We start from the raw sequence: 22,300 nt of genomic DNA on the forward strand, positions 1-22,300 counted from the left end.
TACAGTAAAGCTCGGTTGATTTACCTGCACCGGTGTATAAAAGTGCAGGGTGGTGTGCTTTCAGTGGTATCTCAATACACACACCAGAAGTACTGCCCTACACTTTTCTGCACCATTGCAAAAGGTGCAGGTAAATCAAACGAGCTTATAATAAACACGGTCCATTGCCAAGGATCCATTTCACTTAGCTGTGAGCAAACCTTGCAAGCATTGTGGGAGGCCCAATTTGTACCCTTTGATAAGCTTGCATTACATGAGTCTTTGTATCAAGAAGTATATGATAGTGGACAAAACCCATTTGCAATTACCTAGTTCAGTTTGATTTTTCACAATGTCTTCATGAGTTGCTAAATCGCAACAGAACAAAACAATTTAAAATCTGCCATTTAAATTTTGCTACAAGTTTATGGATGGAATGCACGAGAAAGAAGGCTCAGACAATGTTTTTTTTTTATTTCTTTATTTTCAATTTTTGCTTTTGCCATGCTTGCCGTCACGTCTGTGAGCTGTTGCTCAGGGTGTCAACGTGAACGTCGGGGTGGATGTCAAAGTCCCTCTCTGGCAGGCTGCTGGGCAGGACAGTGACGAATTAGGCTGAGAGGATGGCCGTGTCCGGAATCTTCTTGGCCATCCTCTCAGCCCTGCCTCCCTTGCGATAAGGGGCCCCAGCCAAGTAGTCCCCAATGGCCCGCTCTACGTCCGCCACGTTGCTTTCCACTCGGCTCCGGATCATAGCTGGAGAAAAAGAAAACAAAAAATCAGCAGAAACGAATGTTATGCATGCCACAAAGCAAGTCACAAAATGCATTAGGGGCCTATAGAAACGGGGAAACTCTCGTGCAGTAATTTATTCCAAGTCGAGTTTAGGGCTGCCGAGAAGGAATTACAATATTTATTCTAAACAGGTTAACCATTTGCTGGAAACTGTTCTTTACCAGTAGGAGTTGATCTGTAATCATAACCAAACAAGGTAGACCAATGCGCTGTTTTAAACAAGCCTGCATTTGGCCACATTAAATGTGTGCACTGTGCATGCACGGAAACGAGCTTCCTGTGAGGTGAAGCGTCTGTGCACGTACCATTTTGACAACAGCGTCACTGCGGTGGCGTGACATCAAAGCCTTGTGTTGGTCTACAAAGGCCTCTTCACACATACATCACAGCAGCAACTCGGTGAAAAGCACCGACTTTGCGCATGACCGGTGGTATCACAAGAGGGAAGGGTGGGGGAGGGGTGGGGAGTGCACGAGACGAGCGGCTTGCATGCTTTCGCATTCAGAACTCACAAGTGGGAAAGGTGGGGGGGGCACCGCCTTAGGTGCAGCGCTCGGGGGGGGTGTCATGGCGGGCCACGCAACCCTATAGACCGACACGCGGGCTTGACGTCACGGCGCTGCGATCGCGCCATAGTCGAGGGGTGTGGGCAAAAGGGCGCACGTTTCGCATGGGCGTCATAGTATTTCAGCATGCCGCGAAGCTGTGTTGCCCTTAATTGCACCGAAATGTACAAGAAAAGTAGCGGAGTGAGCTTCTACAAGTTCCCGGCAGACTCTGAAAGGCATAGAAGGTGGATAATATCCGTAGATCGAAAATTATGGTCGCCTCGCGCGTTTGTGCGGCAAGCACTTTCTTGGAGGCAAGTGCGGCTTCCATTTCAATCTTCGTCCCGAGGCTTGCTTATGTACAGGGAAACCGTCCTCTGATCGAGACCACCCGGATTTTGTTCCCACGGTGTTCGCGCACAAAGCACCGACCAAGTGCTCGTCGGAGGCTCGCTACGCCCGTGCTACCCAGCAGAAGGGGATCGGCGACAGAACGGCAGTGTTGTAGGCGTTACCAAAAAAAAAGTAACGAAATACGTTCCTCGTTACTTGCAAATCAAAGGTACGCGTTAGTGAGCTACGTTGCCTACATAAAATAAAAGGAACGCGTTACCGCTACAGATAAAAAATAACGCACATTACTTCTCCGTTACTTTTTAAATTATGATTTAACACGTTTTACGGTTTTGACGGTACAGGTATGCATAAGCTCATACATCAAGAAACATTATGTTCATACAGAAACAGAACATAATTACTTTATCTCTTTTTATGGTTTCACCTAAACACTGACGAGTAAAAAACAAAAAAAAATGGCTTGACGCCTAAAATTAGGAAAAACTTGAAGTGTAATTGTAGTAACGAGGAACATAACTACGTTACTTGAAATAGTAACGTAATTATGTTACCCGTTACTGTGTCGAAAAGTAACGAGTAGGTTATTACGTTACTGAAAAAGTAATGCGTTCCTGGTAACGCCGTTACTTGTAACGTGTTACCGCGAAGACTGCAGAACGGACAAAGCGTTACTGCTTGTCATGCCTTGTGGTCATGAGAGTAGGAAAAGTAGCATACCTTGACTTGAAGACGCTGTGTGTATTTATTTTTTTAATTAATACACTTCCGCAGACCCACAGTCTGCTGATCCCGTCGGCAGTGCGGAAACCGACTCGAAGTAATCGTAGGCCTCGAGAGACTTGTACGCCTGCTCCGTGTCCACCGTGAACTGGCTTGGCGAAAAAACTAAATAAACGACGACGTGAGCCGTCGACTTCGGTGGCAGCAACTTCACGTCGGAAGTCTAGCAGCCCTTGTTTACGGCGTACGGATCCTCGTAGGCAACGCCGTCCACGCACAGTTTGTTTCGATACTGCCGCTGTTCAGGCTCGGGTAGCGAGCTCAAATAGTCGGGCATAGCATACGACATACGTTGCCAGAAAATATGGCGCACAAATAAAGCTAGAAGCGTTCCTACAACGTCAACAACGAGCGCACGCCACACAACGCAATGGCGAAAACACGGAGGGACGGGACGCTTTTGCCCACATAGCTACCGCACATGCGCGGCCTTCTGGCCGTGTTGGTAAACAGAGCCGCTTTGCGTGTCGGTCTATAGTGACATCACTGCACATGACCCCACTTTTTCCTGCTCACACACACAATTCAGAGCCAACTTTAAGCATTGACAGCAGTGCTGAATGTTATTTCACCACCGATATTAATCTGCTAACTAACCTAAGAATAAGCAAAATGTATGCCCCGTTTGAGAGAACCCAGGCGCTGCTCTCACCAGCCACTGCAAAGCGATGAAGCTTCATGCACGCGTACCATGAGCAGTGCATGATTATGAACTGTGAGCTCCGTGTGAAATTAAATTAGTGCGACCAGGGTACTTAAGCCGCTGTGAACGACGGAAGAGAGCATGCGTGCTGGACAAAGAGATGAAGAAGCAAAATGAAAAAGAGGTGTAACAGTTGAAAAGGCAAACATGAGAAACAGAATTAATACAGATAACCCCATGAGAGTTCAACAGGACCCCCATTCCCGACTGTAACAGCCGAAATAATTTTTAACTGGGAATGTATAAATGAGGTTCTACCGTATATACAAACAATACTTAAAATCGAAAGAACAGAATGCGGAGGACAAGCACAGGACAACCACATTCTTTCGTAATTGTCCTGTGTTTGTCCTCTTTGTTTTATTCTTTCAAATTTAAGTATTAATTTTCAACTCAGTCGCTTTTACCAGTATAGAAACAAAAGTTGAGAAATATTTTGCTACGGTACAAACTAACACACATTTATGGTGCAATTTGTTTAGAGTCCCTGAAAGACCAAGTTTTTCATAATCCAGATTCCATAGCAATACCACTAACATGGTGCATTACTTGAAACATCAGCTCACCACCTAAGATCACTAGCCAGAAGGGAAAAGCCTCGACTTGATTAGAAAATCAAGGGATATGGCTAACCATGATGATAAAGAAAGTGCTTGCTTTACTAAACACCTATTCAGGAATTATATGAAAATACTCTGGCCACTTTACGCGCACGTTTACAAGCCACAAATTTTGCTTAAAACTGATCCAGTAATTTTTCAGATTCTCGGCAGCTGACGAATTGAAAGAAGTTGCCATCATTTTTAATTAGCAATGAAGGCGTGGAATGAAAACACCTTACCAACGGCCACGGTGCAGAGCTGCGTGCCTCTGAACGGCCGCTTGTTGCCCCTGCAGCCGCAGATGCTTAAGTGCATCTGCACCTGCTTCCGCAGGAGCCGCTCCAGGGTGCGCCGCACAGCCTCCATGATTGTGGTGCCACCCAGGCCGGAGAGCTGCTCGTTATACACGAATAAAAGAAAAAATATTGTACTTTAAGAATCATAGTTAATTTAATATTAGTAAGATGAAAACTGGCTACTGTAAGGCATCCATATCACGTAAGTGAAAGGGTAATGTGAAATTGCATTAATCCTGTTGACAGTATTCGCTACACTATTATATAAAAGAGAATATAGAAGGTCTAATGAAAATAAACCCTGGAGAAGGGGAGCAAGGAAAAAAAAGGACGAACATTAATCTCCAAACACACCTAGCTGCATTTGGAGATTTGTGTTTGTCTTTTGTCGCCATACCTCTTCTCCAGAGTTACTACTGTTATTGTCCAGCTCGCTTGCACCTTTGCAATAATTGCATTATCATCATACTGAAGATCTATCCAGACTTCTACTGAAAGAATAGATCAGGTAATTGGCCCCTGCTGAGCTTCCCTCCTGCAACTGACTATAGTTAATATATTCAGTTTAGCACACTTTTTTGATACCCTGCTGCTTGGATGCTGCCCTTCGACTGAGTCCCCCTCCAGAGGACCGCGCCTTAAGTAGGCCCGGCCCCCTGGCGACGAAACCCTCTCGACCCACGGAGATGTGTGTGGTTGAGCCGAGAGGGGACGTCGGCGGGGTTCCCAGTCGTTGGGAGCCATCTCAACCAGCTTCCTTTATTGGTCAGAAGAACAGTAGCTGCAAGAGCTTCAATGAAAGAAAAGGTGCGGCCATGGCCACGGGTTAGGGCGTACACAATCGCCTCGTTATCACAATGGACCAAAGTCCGCGGGGGGGAACAAAGCAGGGCAAGAAAAACAGCATACAATTCTCGTCGATAAATGCCATGAGGTGTGGGGGAAATCACGGCTAAGTTGCCACCAGGCGCACAGATGCCTAGGCCAGACAAGCTAGCATCAGAGAAAACAGCGTGCTGCACCGTTGGGGGCACGAAAGGGACCGCAGCGGGCAGCATAGCTAAAGTGAAAGAAAAAACATCCACCCACTGCTGTGGGGGGGGAATCCCAGTAAGTGCAGCCTGGTGGAGGGGTCGGAGTGCATGGTAGTGTCCCTGATAAATTGAAAAATAAAAGTTCCACAATCCAGCGAGGCGTTGGTAGGTCGGGATCGTCAGGGGGGTCTTGAGCACTCGGAGGGTGTCCAAGAGGTCTCTGTAGCGTGCCGGTGTGTGTCCAATGGTGCCAGAAGCACCGTCGAGAAGGAAACCCAGAAACTTAATCCTTTGGCTGGGCAAGAGTTGTGAGTCCTCAGGATTCATACGGAATCCACACTGAACGAGGTCGGTCACAAAGTTCCGTGTTTGTGCTTGGGGAAAGTCGGGGTCGGCGTGGGAAAACAAAAAATTGTCTATGTGCGACCAGCACCACAATCCACGCGACCTCGCTTCCCTGGTGATAGCCGTAGCCAAACTCTGCATAAAAAAAGGGGCTATCCTAATGCCAAAGGGGAGTACGCGGAACTGGTAATACTGCCCATCAAGTCGAAAACAAGTCAAGGGCCTAGTGCGTGGATGCAGAAAAAAATGGTAGTACGCATCCTTGAGATCAATCTTAGTGAAAAAAGGCCTCTTGGGCAAAGGACACTGCGTTAACACCTTAGGCAAGGGTGGCAAGCAAAAAGGGGGGGAAGGCAAATGGGGGGTTAAATGGGAGCAATCCAGTATAAACCGGGATAGTTCTTTTGTCTTAGGCACAACTTGGATGGGGGAGAGGTAGGGCCCTCGGACAGTTTCTTCGATCACTCCAACACTGAGCATGGATGCGAAGGCATCTCGGAGTACAGGGAGTTGGCTTGGTGGAGGGTTCCGGGCATTAAAGACGGAGGTCTTCTTGCTCTTGATTACCAAGGCTCCGGGGTCAAATGGAGGTGAGAAACCGAAAGTTGTGCTTACTTGTTCCCAGTTGACAAGGGGTGGTGGTAAACTTGGTCGAACCGGGGGGTGGGGTGCGCCAGCAGCCAGGAAGGCCGGTCTGCGGCTGTCGGACTCGTCAGCGGCGTCGTCCGGATCGTCTTGGAGGGGAAGTGGCTCATGTACATGAAGCCACCGCAATATACGAATTGCCGCGTCCTCAAGGCTGTCGTGGTCCTCCTCTTGGGAGTCCTCAGTGTCGCTCGAAGAGGTGGAGGAAGGCTCCTGTTCTGTAGGCGACAACGAGGATTGGGAGGTACCTTGCAGTCCAGGTTCCCTGGGAAGGCCAGGGGGTTCTGGTAGTTGCTGTTGACCGGCGATGCCGGCCTCCCTGATGGCTTGCGCAAGGATGTCTTCTGGGTAGATCACATCTTGAAGAAGTGCGAGCGTCGGGGTGCCATTAACGATGGCAAGTACGGATTGTGCCTCGCCGAGGACGAGGTCGAGTGATGCAGGTACCCCGGTTGTCGCATCGTAATGCCTTAGGAGTTCCCAACACTCAGGGGGGATGGAAACGCCAGGGGGTATCGGCACTGGTGACACATAGTCTATGGCACCGGTCACATCTTCCAGGGGAAGGCCGATCGGGGAGACGGAGGGTGCCAAAGGGGGGAGGTCCACTAGGGAAGGCCTTGTGGTCCTTTCGCTGGGTGTCTGGGTTGCCGCAGGGTAGTCTCCTTCGGGAAGGCCTCGGGAGGGCGGTTCCTGTGGCGGGGTTGGGACGCTTAGGTCCGGGGCGTCGGGGAGTCCGGCGTCTTGGTTATTTCTTTGTTTTCTTTGGAGACTTGGGGGGGGGTCGCTGGCTCCTCGTAGTTGGTCTGTTCCGGGTGGGGCTGGTGGTCCTCTCCGGAGAGGCTGCTCGAGGTTGGAGGGGCCGGCGCGTGGGGACGGGGGGGCCGAGGAGAAGGGAGGCGCTAGGGTCGGCGTAGCCGTCCAACGCGGCTCCCCAACCGGACTGGGCCACATGGTACAGTAGACGCACTCTGTCAAAGATTTTGAGTTTGTCTCGGTTGGGGAGCCCCGTACACCTACAGTCCCATACCTGGACGAACATTTCGAGCAACTGTAACTCCGTGACTTCTCGCTTGCCAATGTGTGGCGAGTGTCTGGCCGCTTGTTGGACGTGTAGGAACGCCTCGGCGATGTCCCTTCTTGCGGGAGGGTCGTGGATGGTGAAAACTCGCTGGCGGCCTGCCACTTGAATGTTGTAGGGCTGGTTGGTGAAGTCAACGGGCGTATAGAAGCGCCCGGGGTCGGGGGGCGGGAGCCCAAAGGGCTGCTGCTGTTGCTGCTGAAGCTGCGGGCCAGGTCCGGTGACTGCTGCGGCGTGAGTTGCTGCGGACGGATTGAACTCTGACTGCGATACCGGCGGCCAGGGGTCGGTGGGAGGGGGGACGATGATGGGGGGCTGGGAGTCCGCAGGACCGGTTCCGAGTCTGAGGCCCCCGAAGCTGGTGATGGGGGGCTGCGTGGGCTGGGGGGGGACGGCCTGGGCTGCTCCGGCGTGCTGAAGTCCTTGTGACAGGACGCGGCCAACTGCATTGGCGACGGCGTCCGCCATTTCTCGGTGAGCCTCTTGCTGTTGGCGGTGGGCTTCAAGGAGCAAACGCTCCAGAGTTTGGTTGGCCGCCACGCGGTCTTCATGCACGAGGTCCTCGATGCGCTGGGCGTGCGTCTCGAGGGCGCGCACCACGGTTGGGATGTCAGACTCGCTGTCTGAAGCCTGATCGTCGTCATCCCTGAGAGGAGCAGTCTTGGGCGGCATGGCGCGCAAAGGATGGTGGTTGCGGCCAACAAGAGCAGGTACGTGCCGGACGGGTCTGCCACACTGAGCTAAGGGGGGGGTCTATCCGGCGAATAACGAAGTTTTGATACCCTGCTGCTTGGATGCTGCCCTTCGACTCAAAGGCCAACGACCAGTTCGCGCTTTCCACTTTTTCCTCGCTTCCTCCTCTCCCCCTTTCTACCCTGTCTACCATTGCCTGTTTCTTCCTCCCCCATGGTGAGGAGGATCTTCTGCCTTGCAGAATCTCGAGTCTGTTCGTCGGCCTTTAAGTGAACTATTTCCTTGGGTCCCTTGAAGTTCGCTCAAGTGAGAGTTGTGGGGTTATCCCCGTCCAGCTCCCCCCACCCCGAGTGACACAACGCCACTCTTGATATAAACATTTAATCACTCACATTGATGAGTTCTCCGTCGGTTGCACCTCACGGTATTCCCACGTCCGTCCCCTCTGCCAAACCCACCCCCTCGCGTCCCCACCGACCCTCCGAGCACCGCCGGTCTTTCCCTCGCACCCCTCTTTTCCCGGCGCCAGGCCGACGGGTGCCTTCATCCCGGCATGGGTGTCCTGCCGGCTCCCTATCCACGCCGTCCAGGCCCTCGGGGGTCGGGCTCCTTTGAAGGGGGGGCCAAGGACGTCCGCCGCCGCCACCAGCCGGCCATGACCAGCTCCGATCGGCCACCGAGGGTGCCGACGGCTCGCTCTTGAGCCGCTTTCGGCCGCCAACGTCTGGTAGCAATCAGGCGGCGGCAGAGCGGGCCCCCACACCACCCCCCCCCCCCTCAATTCTCAGACGCCGACGCTGCCAAGAAAGAGTCCAGGTCAACGTCCATCAAGGACGGCGACGGCGGGGTCCGAGTGATAGGCCCTCCGGGCCCGGCGGCAGATAAGTTCGCCGGGGAGGGGCCGATGAACTCGGCAGGCCGGACTGGCTCGGACTGCCTCAGCGGCAGGAGCTCCAGTGCCCGCGGGATTGGCGTGGCAGGGGGGACCAAGACTGGGGCCGGAGTCAGGAGCTCTGGCCGCTCCCTCCGTAGCAGCTTGAGGGCTGCCTCGATGTTCCCCTCGGTGGCAGCGGCCGCAGCCACTGCGTCTTTCTTCCGCTGATCCCTCTCCGTGTGGAGCTTGCCCCTGGTGTCGGCCTCCTGGCACACCACCAAGACGGGGCAGATCGGACAGAGGTAGGGGGCCAGTATGTGGGGTTATCCCCGTCCAGCTCCCCCCACCCCGAGTAACACAACACGACTCTCGATATAAACATTTAATCACTCACATTGATGAGTTCTCCGTCGGTTGCACCTCACGGTATTCCCATGTCTGTCCCCTCTGCCGTCCGTCTCACCCCTCTCGCATCCCCACCGACCCTCCGAGCACCGCCGGTCTTTTTCTCGCACCCCTCTTTTCCCGGCGCCAGGCCGACGGGCGCCTTCATCCCGACGTGGGTGTCCTGCCGGCTCCCTATTCACGCCTTCCAGGCCCTCGGGGGTCGGGCTCCTTTGAAGGGGGGGGGGGGGGGCCGAGGATGTCCGCCGCCGCCACCAGCCGGCCATGACCAGCTCCGATCGGCCACCGAGGGTGCCGACGGCTCGCCCTTGAGCCGCTCTCGGCCGCCGGCGTCTGGTAGCAATCAGGCGGCGGCAGAGCGGGTGGCAGAGCGGGCCCCCACAGAGTTTACTGTATATGGCAGCCCAAAAAATATCCAATTTACAGAGAAGTTTGCCCATCAATTAAGTTTTAATCCCCCTGCCTTCTGGTTAGATTAACCATGCTTAATAATTCCAATATAACCGCTAATGGCAGATTCGCATGACGAACCAAATCATGATTCTCATCCGCAGGCCGTGTACCATGCAACCGTCATGTCACAGATTCCTGCAATCCACGCATCGTCCGCAGACACGTGGAGTAAAATGACCCCTTTTTGCTTGCGGATTTTCGGTGGGCTATTGACTAGAAAAGTGTTTAGTCTAGCAATGGGCACAATTTTTTCTTCGGTTTCGGATGGTTAAAAGAAAGATGGTGCATCGTTGTATTTCGTGCATTTGTTAATTCATATTGTCATGCGATTTTCGCTTTCACATGTCAAAGAAGGTGCAGAAACTTTGACCGGTTAACATGGATTCTCCGGATTCATGTCAGAAGCTTCTGTCAAAGCTTGGCTAGCACGCTGCAATATGTTTTGCATGTCCCATCAGCCTTTGATCCAGCACGTCCCTTCTTGTGACTGCGGTCTACAGAAGTGTTGTGCACGAGCACAGAGTGTGTGAAAGCGTCTCCAAATGCCCCTCTATGAGCCCCGGACTTCGTTGCGTCTACGCTGAAGCCTTCTCGAGTAGGAGCATGCCTATGACTCTGTCATGCTTAAGCTAAGACTGCGGCGGGAACTACGTGCCCGCTGAACCAATCTACTGGCTGCCTCTCGTCCCCTGACCCCGCATTTTGTGCATGGGCATGGGCGGGAGCATGATCGCTGGCGAAAGAAAGGTGTATGTTTGGTCCACCGAGGATGTAGTTTTTACAGCAGCCTATCACATAGTTCCGTCTTACTCTGTAGCTGCAATCGTAAAAGTTGAAATCGTAAAAGATTGGTCCGGAAGCGCTTACGGAAACGCTGTCTAACAGAGCGAATCCAGCACTTCAATCAAACGCACGTGTCCGCTCAGAGTGTGAACTCGTAGTTCAGACGTATCTTTTTTAACATCTGCTCGCAGCTCGCAACTCGGCCGTGCCAGAAGCGTGCTCACGTCGTGCCGTGCAAAGAGCCGCAACGAGAACGAGCTTACTGTGTCCAACTACGCGACTACGCTTTGGCTTTCTCCGCCAAGGCCTTACAAACGCATTCAGGCCTAGGCTAATTCTGCCGGCACGCCGTATTTCTGCAGAACGGCGCTGCTCCTATGCCACAGGTGATGTCACGAGAACTTTCACACCATCCACCAGATGTAAATTTGAAATCGTTTAATTAGGTTTAAAATTAGTTCTCCTGTGTTTTACAGCGTGATATTGATATTTCCGAGGGGGTGTTTGTCCCTAGCCCATATTTATGCAAAAAGATTGTCGCTAAAATTTTGTTCCCGTACCCCTTTAATGTTCTCATCAACTTGGGTCCTGGTGATTATAAAAATGTTTCTTTCAATTTACAAAATTTGCATAGTGACCCCACAGGCAACCAGAGTGGAACTATAATGCAACCAACCAAAGGTCAAATCGATGTTCTTGTTGCCTTCTTCCCTTCATTTTATACTTTCCAGCGAGCACTGATTGCCCTTAATTATTCTATATGCCCCTTAATTATTCTATATTCTATAGGCCATATCTTCAATCGTAATGCTGCCTTGATAAGTGGCTGTCTGTGACTAAATAGAGATAATGGTTAAGCTAACATTTTGGTAAAATTTAGATGCAAAGCAGTTGAACATATGCCGTCGCTCCATTTCTCAAACCGGTTGAGCCACAAGGCACTAACATATAGTGAAAAAAAGTTTGATATTCACCAGGACAGCCTGATCGGCAGGGTTGATGAGGCGCCTCTCTGCCGCCTCAAAATCTTCTATTGTCGCCAGCGGTAAAATAAAAACAGCTGGCGGCACTGGGGCATCAGGCGGGCAGTTTGCACGCTCAAGCTGAGCGATGCGCCAGCTGTTCCTGGTTTGCCAGGACCTGCGCCGTGTCCTGGCGGAGAAGGTGCACCTCGTGCCGCACATCCAGGAGCACCTTCAGAAGCTCCGACTGGAAGGCTAAAATAGAGGCAAAGAAAATTCTTGTGGTCAAAGATCTACGAAGGAAACGTGCTGAAAACAACATTTCATCTAAGACTAAAAATAAAAAACAATAATAAAAAAAATTATAGCTGGAAAAAATATTTCCAAGCCTTATGCAATTGATGGCAGCAAATGTAGGCCATCCTGCCAGTGGCTCTTTCGTCGCACATATTGTTTACGTCCAAGCAATAACTTTGTTCCACCTTTCGAGAGACCAGAAACCTACAAATCATAGACGTTATTGTAGCTTCAAATTTAGCTACTTTAGAATTTCCAGCTCCAAATCTGTACCTGTTATCACCTCAAGAACCACAACAAAAAAAAGTCTGGCTCCTAGCGGATCATTACGAATTTCCCCCTTTATGTAGAGAATTAAGATACATGCAGGCACATTTTATATCAAATATATATTATCTTATGGAGCCGTACACATTTCAAATTCCAAAAGCATTGCTGCCTCCTCTGACAACGAAATCTTATGAGAACTACTACTTGCAGCATATGAGTAATGTGCAAAAGTTCCTTGTGAAAACAAAGTATAGCTATATTTGAAAATGATATCCCCAAATTTAGCTACTCCCTCCCCCCCCACCCCCAACCACTCCCCTTGGCCAGTGACCATGGAAAGCAGGGTTTGGGGGGGAGGTGAGGTTTGAGGGCAGCACTGTTAAAGGCCTAGGGTGGCAAAATGCTAAGTTCACCTCTCGTCACAAGACCTTCGGAAGCGGCACAGCGTCACTGAAGGTGCACAGCCTCGTGATGCGTTTGTGGCACTGGACTGGTGATTATGGTTTATAGCATCTTCTACTGTCTTGTCTAAGGTGAAATAGAGCATAGAAAACAGCCTCATCACTCCACAAGATTTCAATGCAATAGGTAGGCTTCTTAAAACAAGCTAAACATTAGTCACTTTTCTTAATCAGGTACTAGTTTTTTTTTTAGATGTTTGAATAATATTTGTTATCAGCTGTAATAATAAAAATAAAACAGCTAGCTTGAACATGCAAATCAACCCAAGCTAAGGGCACCAGGTTGCCCCACCTAGCCCAGAGTGGCGGAGGGGTTAAGGCCGCAGGTCTTTCTCCGCCGCCACTACTGCCGGCTAAATGGTGCCACCTGCTGCCCAATGTGTGTGCTTACTTGCACAGTCACCGGCATTTTTCACTGATGTAAGCGATTGCTGGCATCATCTGTACAAAGTCTGCTTTGGGGTCCCTCAAGGCACTGATACCGACGGACGTTGGGGTTTCTTAAGATACTGACATCAATATTGACTGCTACAAATGCCACTGATAAAGAGGTCGCAACCGTTGGACATATGGAAAACTATTTTATCTCAGAGTTGATGAAATGACATGTCGCAACTAGGATGCTTTCATGTACACTTTGCTCAGGTTGGCAATACTTGCACTTTCATAACGATTTTGTTTATTTTTTGCTTAGGAGCATGAGAGGTCTTCAATTTGTGATTTCGGAGTATGATCATTTGTATACAGAGTATTGCCATAACTGCAGACTTATGGCAAGGCCACGTCGAGGCATGTCGAACACTCCTGTTTCGGATGTAAGCACCGAGTGCCTGACTTGGGCCTCAACACGTTTATTTACAAGACCCCCGCTGCTGCCACCTGTCGGTGCCACAGTGCAACTGCCATCATGACAGGCATCAATGTTCAAAAGGCAGAACTGGTCTCATGCAAAGCTAGAGGTATGAACAGATAGGTTTCAAAGGTGCTTCTGCTGCACAAGAATTCATGCAGCCAAGGCCTATTTCTAAAGTAAGGGGACTTGCAATTCATGTTGAAGTGAGATCAGCAATGACCGGTTCATGCAAAGATGTCAAACATGTTGTTCTTAACAGGTAATCTAACATCTCATTCTTGAAATGTAAAACAGAGCATTACGAGTGATAAGCAGGTTTTGTTTTGGTGGTCGAACTATATCCAGAGTATGGGCATTTAATGTCATACTAAGGGCATTGGAAAAATGAAATGTACAGATGTGATTTTGCCAGTCTTCTAAACTTGGTCAGGTCAATATTAAGCAGTGATCGTAATGAAACATCTGCTATGCTTACGGGATATGGTAGCCTCAACCACCTCAGCTGCCTCCAAATTCCGCCTTCTGGGGGCTTGCCGCTCTGCCAGGGCTATGGTAAAGTATGTTTTAGTCTCAGATTAAGGTCTTTCAACTTGTCACTCAAGTCATTCACACTTTTCAGCAACTACATATCAGCCATTTTGGCACAGCCAGTGTCCCTCTCTGCCCAACATCTCAAGTGCAGTCAATGTCAAGAAATCTGACAGATACGCTTCAAATGCACATCTTTTTGGGAGGCAAAGTATGTTTGTCAGCTCCACTTCCAAAATGAGCATAAGGTGTCCAAAGCTTAAGCCTGGTGACTTCTTTTATAAATGGTTTTCGAGGCAAGCAAAAAATTTTATGAATAACCGGAGGCAGCAGACTGGAGGCGACAGCAAATTTTCTGCAGTCTGCCAAAAAAATGTGTATGTGAAACGTGTCATCACAAATGCCGGTATAGACAGCCTTTTTTTAAAGGATGCTGAAATGAAAATTAAAATATACTTCTCACGTTAAGAAAGAAGTTAAATGTAGTCACTGAAGTCAGCTAGTGACAATCACACACTAGTATTTTTAACAGATGGTTATATTTTTCATTCCAAACAGCCAATTCCAGCGAGCACTCTGAACAGCCAATTCCATCGAGAGCAGCCGTCGGAGAGCACTATGCTTCTTGAGAGATCCAGCACCTACAGCGCGCTCGTAATGTAAAGTTTAACTTCGCGGGCAAGGCTACAAGGAGGCTGGTGTGGCTGTGAACTGTGCCACTTGGTAGTGTCAACATGTTACAATCTGGCGCTTCAAGAGGCCCGCTTCCTGCAGAAGTTGAATAGGCACGGGAAAGAAGAAAAGTTCGGTTCCGCCAAGGGAGAGAAGGGAAGTTCAGTTCCGCCAAGTTTAACAGTCTATGCACGCTCAGAGCTTAGCACAATACCTCTAGGGAGTGGCACTGCTTTTATGTGAAGTTTTACTTAACATTCGGAAGCATCCACCAACTGTAATCTGGTAATAAATTTTTTTTTTCTTTTTAAAAAGTGTTTTGGTGTCAATTGAAACAAAAAATTGGCATCTTTGTAGTGTGGCCAAAATGTGCTTGGTATTTAAAGACGAAAATAATCCCTGGAGAAGGGGAACAAGGGGGACAAAGGACAAACATAAATCTCCAAACACAGCTAGGTGACTGGTGAGCGACCGAAAAATTTCGGTCGCTCACCAGTCACCTAGCTGTGTTTGGAGATTTATGTTTGTCCTTTGTCCCCCTTGTTCCCCTTCTCCAGGGAAAAATTTCGGTCGCTCACCAGTCACCTAGCTGTGTTTGGAGATTTATGTTTGTCCTTTGTCCCCCTTGTTCCCCTTCTCCAGGGATTATTTTCGTCATTCTTGTCCAGCTCGTTTGCACCTTTGCATTTAATTGCATTATAATTGGTATTTAAACCATAAAATAGACTCTAGGCATTTTGCTGCAGTACCCCTTTAAAGGGATGCTGAACCGAAATTTTGATTCCACAAAACACGCGGTAAAAGTGTGCAATGGGATGCTACAAACACCAAAACACCACTCATACAGCGATATCTTGAACGGATGACCAAATTTTTCAAGAAAAGGAGGCGCATTTGACGGAGATGATGTCGTCATGTTTCTCCAAGAAGGAGAGGGAACGGCCTCGAGTCTTCTCTGCCTCACAGCCTTGAGGGAGCGAAGCGGAGAGAGGAGGAAACTCAGTATAGTGATGTCACGCGCCTCGTCGGCCTAGTTCAATCTCGACCTCTTTTTCCAAAAATACGGCCATCCATTCGAGATATCGCCTTACGAGTAGTGGTGTAGGGATTGTAGCGTCCCGCCTACATTTCCTGCATTGTTTTTTCTGAAATCCAAATTTCGGTTCACCATCCCTTTAAACTAATAACACTGGCTGTATCAGACGGTGGACAAGGGGAAACATCTCAGCTGTCTCATTTATGCTCAGCAAATCATTAATTCCAACAGTTACAATTGTTACAAGAACCTTACATGCAGAATGAAAGAGGTATAGCAGCTCAAGAGTGAAGCCACTGATCTCTGACAATTTGCTGGATCGCGCATCCCCGCTTGGTTGCTGTAGCACAAATGTGGCCACCGCACAGTCACCTTGCCACAAAAAATCTACCTTTTAGAGCGCAGCTAGGGTGGGCGGCAGCGTGCTGAAGACACGTTTTCTGCTTACTTACTGTCATTTGTCGTAGAAGTTGTTTAAAACCTGGCGTAAATGGTGACCTTCGTTGGCCTTCGAGAACATGAGCAAATTTCTACAAAAGCCCAGCACCACAGGAGGAAAGCACAACTCCTTGAAAGCAAGTCTAGCCGGTCTAGCGGCATGATTGAAATTTCCTTGGTATGCCGAACTGCTGCATCTCTGTGCCTTTGCACACGTGGATAGCGATCAAGAATCGACGCCGTGTTGATGTGTTTTGCATGTGCAATGTGCGTGAAAATCTACGTGCCTCTGGAGCAGCGTTTTACTTTACTGTGATGACTGTAGTGTCGAGACCGGTTATAATGAAATAGCGGCTACATCAAAGCAATCTCAATTTCCCATTCCCTTTCACACTTCGTTAACCGAAGTCAGTTATAACGAAATAGCGGATATAGCGAAGTGATTTTCGATTCCCGCTGACTTCGTTATAACCGGTCTCGACGGCATTTGTAAATTGCAGCCAGATAAGTCTGATGCAGTGGCGACGGACGAGGGGGGGCGGCGGTGGTTGAAGGGAGGCTTTCTTGTGGGCACTTACCGAGGCGGTGGAATTCATGAGTAATCGCATGAGGTTACGATAGAGCAGTTTGCAGTAAGTATATAAGCAATTATTTTATTAAACAAAGTAAAGTGTGCTATTTGAGGCATTCAGCAGTTCCAATGAATGCAACACTTCATGCTTGTTATATAATGAAGCACATAAAAAAATGTTCCGGATTAGACTTTTTACTGACCCATGAAAATTGCAGTATGAATGTTACTGGATCTTATGCTTAGGCCCGCACTGTGCTCTATAAACCGCTTGCCTGGTGGTGCAGTCTGATCTTTGAGTAGCACCAAGCTGTTAGCTTGACCGGTTTTCAAGGATGCGAAGGCACAGAGATGCAGCACTTCGGCGTGCCAAGGAAGCTTTGATCACGTTGCGACACCGACAAGACTTGCACTTGACGAGTTGTGCCTTTTTCCTGCGGTGCTGTGCTTTCGTAAAACTTTCCACGTGTTCTCAAAGGTAATTGTCACCGGTTACACCAGGTTTTAAAAAAATTCTCCGGCATATGATAACGAACGAGCAGAAACATATCTTCAGCACGCTACCGCCCAGCCTCGCTGCGCTCCAAAAGGTTGATCACCTGTGGCACGATGGCCAACCGGTGGCTGCATTCGAATAGCGGGGAAGCGCAATCCAGCAATTATCATAGAGATCAGTGAGCGAAACAGATTAATGCTGGCCACAGTTTGTTGCACATCTAAGAAATAGCTGATAACCTTGTATATGATATCTCTAGACATACAAACAAGCGGATTAAATATACAACTTTCCTATGTCAGTCTGATTATCTGTGAATCGTTGGAAAGAGCCGACTGAAACTTACGAGATGTGGGAGCCCGACTTTCCTTGGACCAGCCCTTACTGGACGGAGGGTCTGGGGCCCTGCGCTTGCGAGGGGCTGGAGAAAAGTATCACAATTTACTTTCCACATGGGCAATTATGGCTTAGCCAGAGTGCCCCTTTTCTTTCTAAAATCTTAGACAACTTTTATCTACTCGTTTAGAATGCAATGCAATGCAAAAGGCATGAACCCCCCCCCTTTTTTTTCTTGCTAAAGCAACTGCCATACTCTCAAAATGGAACATCAGAAAGGTTTAGGCTGTGATTGTAAAAGAAACTCTCTTTAATTTTATAAATTATGGTTTCCTTATATTCACATCAAAGAGGAATTTTGTATCCACGAGCATCTTTCAAATAACAAAATCTTAAAATCCCAATTCAAATGAGCTGTTTTCTAAAGTCAAATGAAGGAATCACTTTTTACAGTTCTAGATAGGTTTGAACCTTCATGAATAACGTGTAGATTCTCATGTGTAAAACATGTGGAAATAAAGCAAGAACACTTTACTTACCCCGTGCACAGGCACCTCCCAGGCGAGTAGCTGCAAAATCAATGTCAAGTGTAAATACATTGTCAGTGTCTCTCGCAAAGTAAAAAAAGATGAAATATATTTTTCTTTACTGTAGGCTGACTCACGTGAAATGGGCACTGAGAGATGCACAGGAGCGTCGGCCGTGTTGTCTTTCCCAGTGGCTAGAACAGACATATTATCAGAATAAAATTAGGTTAAACAAGGACGACCATTTCTTCTGCTGAAAATGTTAAATTGCTATGATCAACATACCTCCATCATCGGGCTCCCCAACATCCGTGCTTTCCAAGCACGAGTTGTCGAGCCCCTCGGTGGCCTTCCTTTTGGCCTTCTTGTATGTTTCTTTAAGAGTAAGCAAATTGATACAGAACCACCTCGTGCAAAACCTGGTTTACAATACTGAAATGCCAACCCATAACAGAGCAAAAATCACTAAAACCAATTTACAATTTTCTAGATATGGTTCCTTTCACAGCTTACAATACCAAAAGGATATATTATTGTAGTGTTCTGCCGGGAAACCGGCATTTGGGGGCAATGCCTGATAGCAGCACTCTTTCAAGGTCAGCATTTGTAAAGGCTTCAAATACTTTTTTTTATGTACAGCACAGTGTGGTGTCTGCTGCTAGCATGAGAAGCGCACTGTTGCTTGCATCATTCTGAAATTTAATGCTAAAAGCCCCATATGCAGTCATGGTCCGAAGAAATGCAAAACACCTGCAGCTGCATAATCAGTTGTCGCGATTCCGCAAACATCTATACAGAGCAAAATTAACTATGGCTCTAAAAGCAGCAATGCCACCGAGAGAATAAACACCCATGACTGAAGCACTTAGTAGTGTATTTGGGTTTATGCGTTGAGAAACTGACTGAGAGAATATGACGAGAACTCAAAGGGACGTCGGAACACTGAACTCTAGTTGGAATGATTAGTGGTAGAAATAAAGCTAGCTGTTTTTATCTCCACTGCACTCATCAAACGTGTTTGAATTTGAAAGCCCAACGCTGGACGCTGGCATTCCCATTCTGATGTGTTCGACGAGTGCAGTTGAGACAAAGATAGCTAGCTTTAGGCCTGCCCATCAATCATTCCAACCAGAGTTCAGCGTTTTGACATCCCCATCCAACCTCGTCTTCTCCTCTCGCTCAGTTTTTCGCCGCATAAGGTGACACTTTCATTTGTAGAGCGAGTGCAACTTTGAAATGGCATGCACTAGGAGCAGCCAAAGCAACTTTAGCTGCTGCTTGCGAGCTTCAAATCTGTCCATTGTATGTATAGCCCCATTCACGCACTTGCATTTGACTACAAACGACTGAGACACGACCAGTTTTTTTTGCCTCTTGCGACTGCCTACGACCGGCTGCCATTGCTGGACTGCCGGTAATAGGCCTTTGCAAGAGGCTTAAAAAATCAGTCTTGTCTCAGTCGGTCCTAGTCAAATGCATCTGTGTGTTAACGGGTTTTCATAAGACCTATAAGGGGAAACATGCAAACCTGTGTCACTCAATACAAACATGGCAACCTAGCAAGTGCTACGCTCCCTTTCGTGCGTGTGCAGTGCAAGATTACGGCTTTTTGAAGAACAGAGATACTCCAGGCTCACGCTCGTTTCCTACACTGGCTGCTGACAGTGCTATGGCAACTGTGAGGGAAAACGTGCACGTAAAAGTGCTGCTCTATCGCCACATGATATATATTTTTGACTATGACATTTCAATTGCAATTATACTCCCAGAGAGCTCGCATTTCATTACCAGTCAAGTTTCTGATGCTGCTGCCAGGTTCGATGGGCTAGCTCAACACCATCTCAAATAATCAAAGCACCTGCACTAGCATTTCAAAGTCATCACAGTGAGATCGAGCACTGAAACAGATCAAGTGCTGCATCTGTCATGTCATCGTGATAATGCGCCGAGCTACTGTTTCCTTTCTGTTATCACAAGTCATATGATCTGTTTCATCTGTCTATATTTATGGTTGCACCAATAAATGGGGGATTCTTGGTCACTCCCGAATGGCTCTCTGGTTGTCTGACCTGTCTGAGACGTCATCTTTGATCATGTCTGCGGGTTTGTCGGGCTGTGAAGGCTCTGGTGCTGGACGAGGATTGCAGTCTACGTCCGGCAGTAAGACCAGGGACGTAGTCTTCCGCAGGAATCGTCGTCAGCCGATCCTACTGCCGGATGTGGCTGGTGCTCGCACACCAGCCAGGCTGGTGCGCAAGCACCAGCCACGTCCGGAATAAAAGCCACGTCAGGCCATTCGGCCGCTTCCACCCACGTCGGGAATAAAAAGCACAAGTGGGTGTTCCCTTCTGGCTTCAACTCAAAGCAGTCATATGATCAATACAAGCTTGCCGTCGTCCGTCAACAAACCATTGGAATGCTACGTTTTCGGCGTCGATGTGTGTCCCCGTGCTCTTTTCTACATTGCAATTTTTGCTTCTATGTCCTCCTGGAAAAGTCGGACTACTTTAGCAGCCTAAGCAAAATTAACTAGGCTTGTTTCACTGCATGTGGCGATTCATTCCGCGTAGACGCCGCAGAATGGACGCTAAAGCCTGATTCGCAGGATGAGATTCTGCTTGCTATTTTCAGTCATTACGTCGCTCCAGCTGCAAAAGCATGAACTGTAGCGGAGATGGTCGACATTGATACGAAAAATTGCAAGCAGAATCAGTCCAAGTGAATGAGACATAACAAGTCGGTGATGGCAACTAGTAACAATTATCAACATCTTGTATCTACTGTTTACACTGAGCCTGCTTTAAAGGTCTTTTGAAGGCCTGCGCTTACTCCATATTGCAATTACCAGGTCAATGTTTTCGCTACGGGCCGCTGTCATTTGAACGAGCAGGAACGTTTGGAAGAGCAGACTACGGTTTGAACAATCAGGTAGCCGTCCGAACTTGAAGACACACTAAACATAGTCCGCGGGTGGTCCAAACAACTTGGCCGTTTTTTCACATTCATGTTGGAACAAAACAAATGAATTTGATGGCCATGAGTATCCGCGAATTCAACTCAAAGTGCTTTCTGTACAAGCAATCGTGATCCAACGCCATCTGGTTTTCCTTTTCACTAGCCCTGTCCATGTTTTTGGATGAACCAAGCAGGCAGAATTCTCATGAATACTCATCTTCAAACCTTTCGCAACTGTTTTGGTACAGCCTCAGTTGCTGCATTTTGACGAGAAGGCAAGTTTTTGCCTGGTTTCTTCTAAAACAAAGCAGGCATGCACGCCCCGCATGGTGACTTCCACCCACAGCCCCAGACCGGAAGCGTGCCTGACGCGCCACCACCGCACCATGACATAACAGAGCTGAATTTATGTATATATATAGACAAAGTTTTCGGGATTGAATTGGGTAAATACTACATAAACCTTTGTCTTAATAATGTGGCCAGCTTACATTATGGACAATCTTAGGAAGGAACGGAGGTGTCCATATTAACGAGGCATCCCTGTATATGCAAACTACACTCTCAGTCCAAATCTAAACATTGTTTACCTTTAGATATACTACATGATCATATCAATGACTAATTCCCCTAGGTATGTGCAAAGATTTCTCAACTTGAAGCCACGAGGAAATCATACAAACACCACTTACTGCAATAGGAGAATACCCGCACAGGGTGGAGGGGCCACTCCTCTTCATTCCCACGTGGGGCCTGAGATTGGGCCAGTTTTATGACTGATGCCGGTGGCACGTTTCCTGGCAAGGAACACATTGTCTTGTCATCATTGAGCCAGGCCGTTGGAACAGCGGCCACGCTGTCATCCCCGAGAAACTCAACCACAGAAAAAGGGCGGTTTTCCTTTCTGTAATGAATATAACATTTTCGTTACTGCAAGGCAAAGCCACAGCTGATTAGCAATGGGTAGTAATTCAAGATTAGGGCCGTGCTGCTGAGAAAGGGAGGATGGGCCTAAAAGGACACGGAATAAGTTGATGAGGGCTCACTCGCGTGTGACTGAAGATGGACGGTGCCTGCGGCCCAGCAGACCCGCCAATAATGAAAGACGTCCGACTCCGTCGGAGGTTTGAGCACGACTGATCTATGATCACGGGCAAGCACTTGCAATGCACGGGCTCAAATGCGAGCCCGTGTAAGTGGCACACCGAGTTCGTGGTGTGCCGCACCATTTATTTTTAAATACTACCGTAAAATCCTGAGAGAGAGCCCACCTAACATCAAGAGCAAATCGGCTGAGAATATGGAGTGGGCTAACTTTCAGTGTACGATCAAGAAAAGTAAAAAACAAATTCCTATCTTCAGGTCGTGTCCCTTCCAAGCTTATTATGGAGGCGAGCGGCAACAAAGCAAAGATGACTGTACTTCCCAGTCAGCAATGTTCGCTTATATCCCACCATAGCGAACTACCCACATTTACGCCGAGGCCATCATTGTTCCCAACACATTACTAGGAGTGGGCTAGCTT

General features: G+C 48.4%; 1 pseudogene; it reads right to left on the reverse strand.

The window, feature by feature from the left end:
• Positions 1-493: 493 nt before the first annotated feature.
• On the reverse strand, positions 494-22,004 carry LOC115325861 (annotated as a pseudogene).
• Between the last annotated feature and the right edge of the window lie 296 nt (positions 22,005-22,300).

This window comes from Ixodes scapularis, unplaced genomic scaffold (assembly GCF_016920785.2).
Source record: "Ixodes scapularis isolate PalLabHiFi unplaced genomic scaffold, ASM1692078v2 PGA_scaffold1__304_contigs__length_218370807, whole genome shotgun sequence".
NCBI classification, from domain to species: domain Eukaryota; kingdom Metazoa; phylum Arthropoda; class Arachnida; order Ixodida; family Ixodidae; genus Ixodes; species Ixodes scapularis.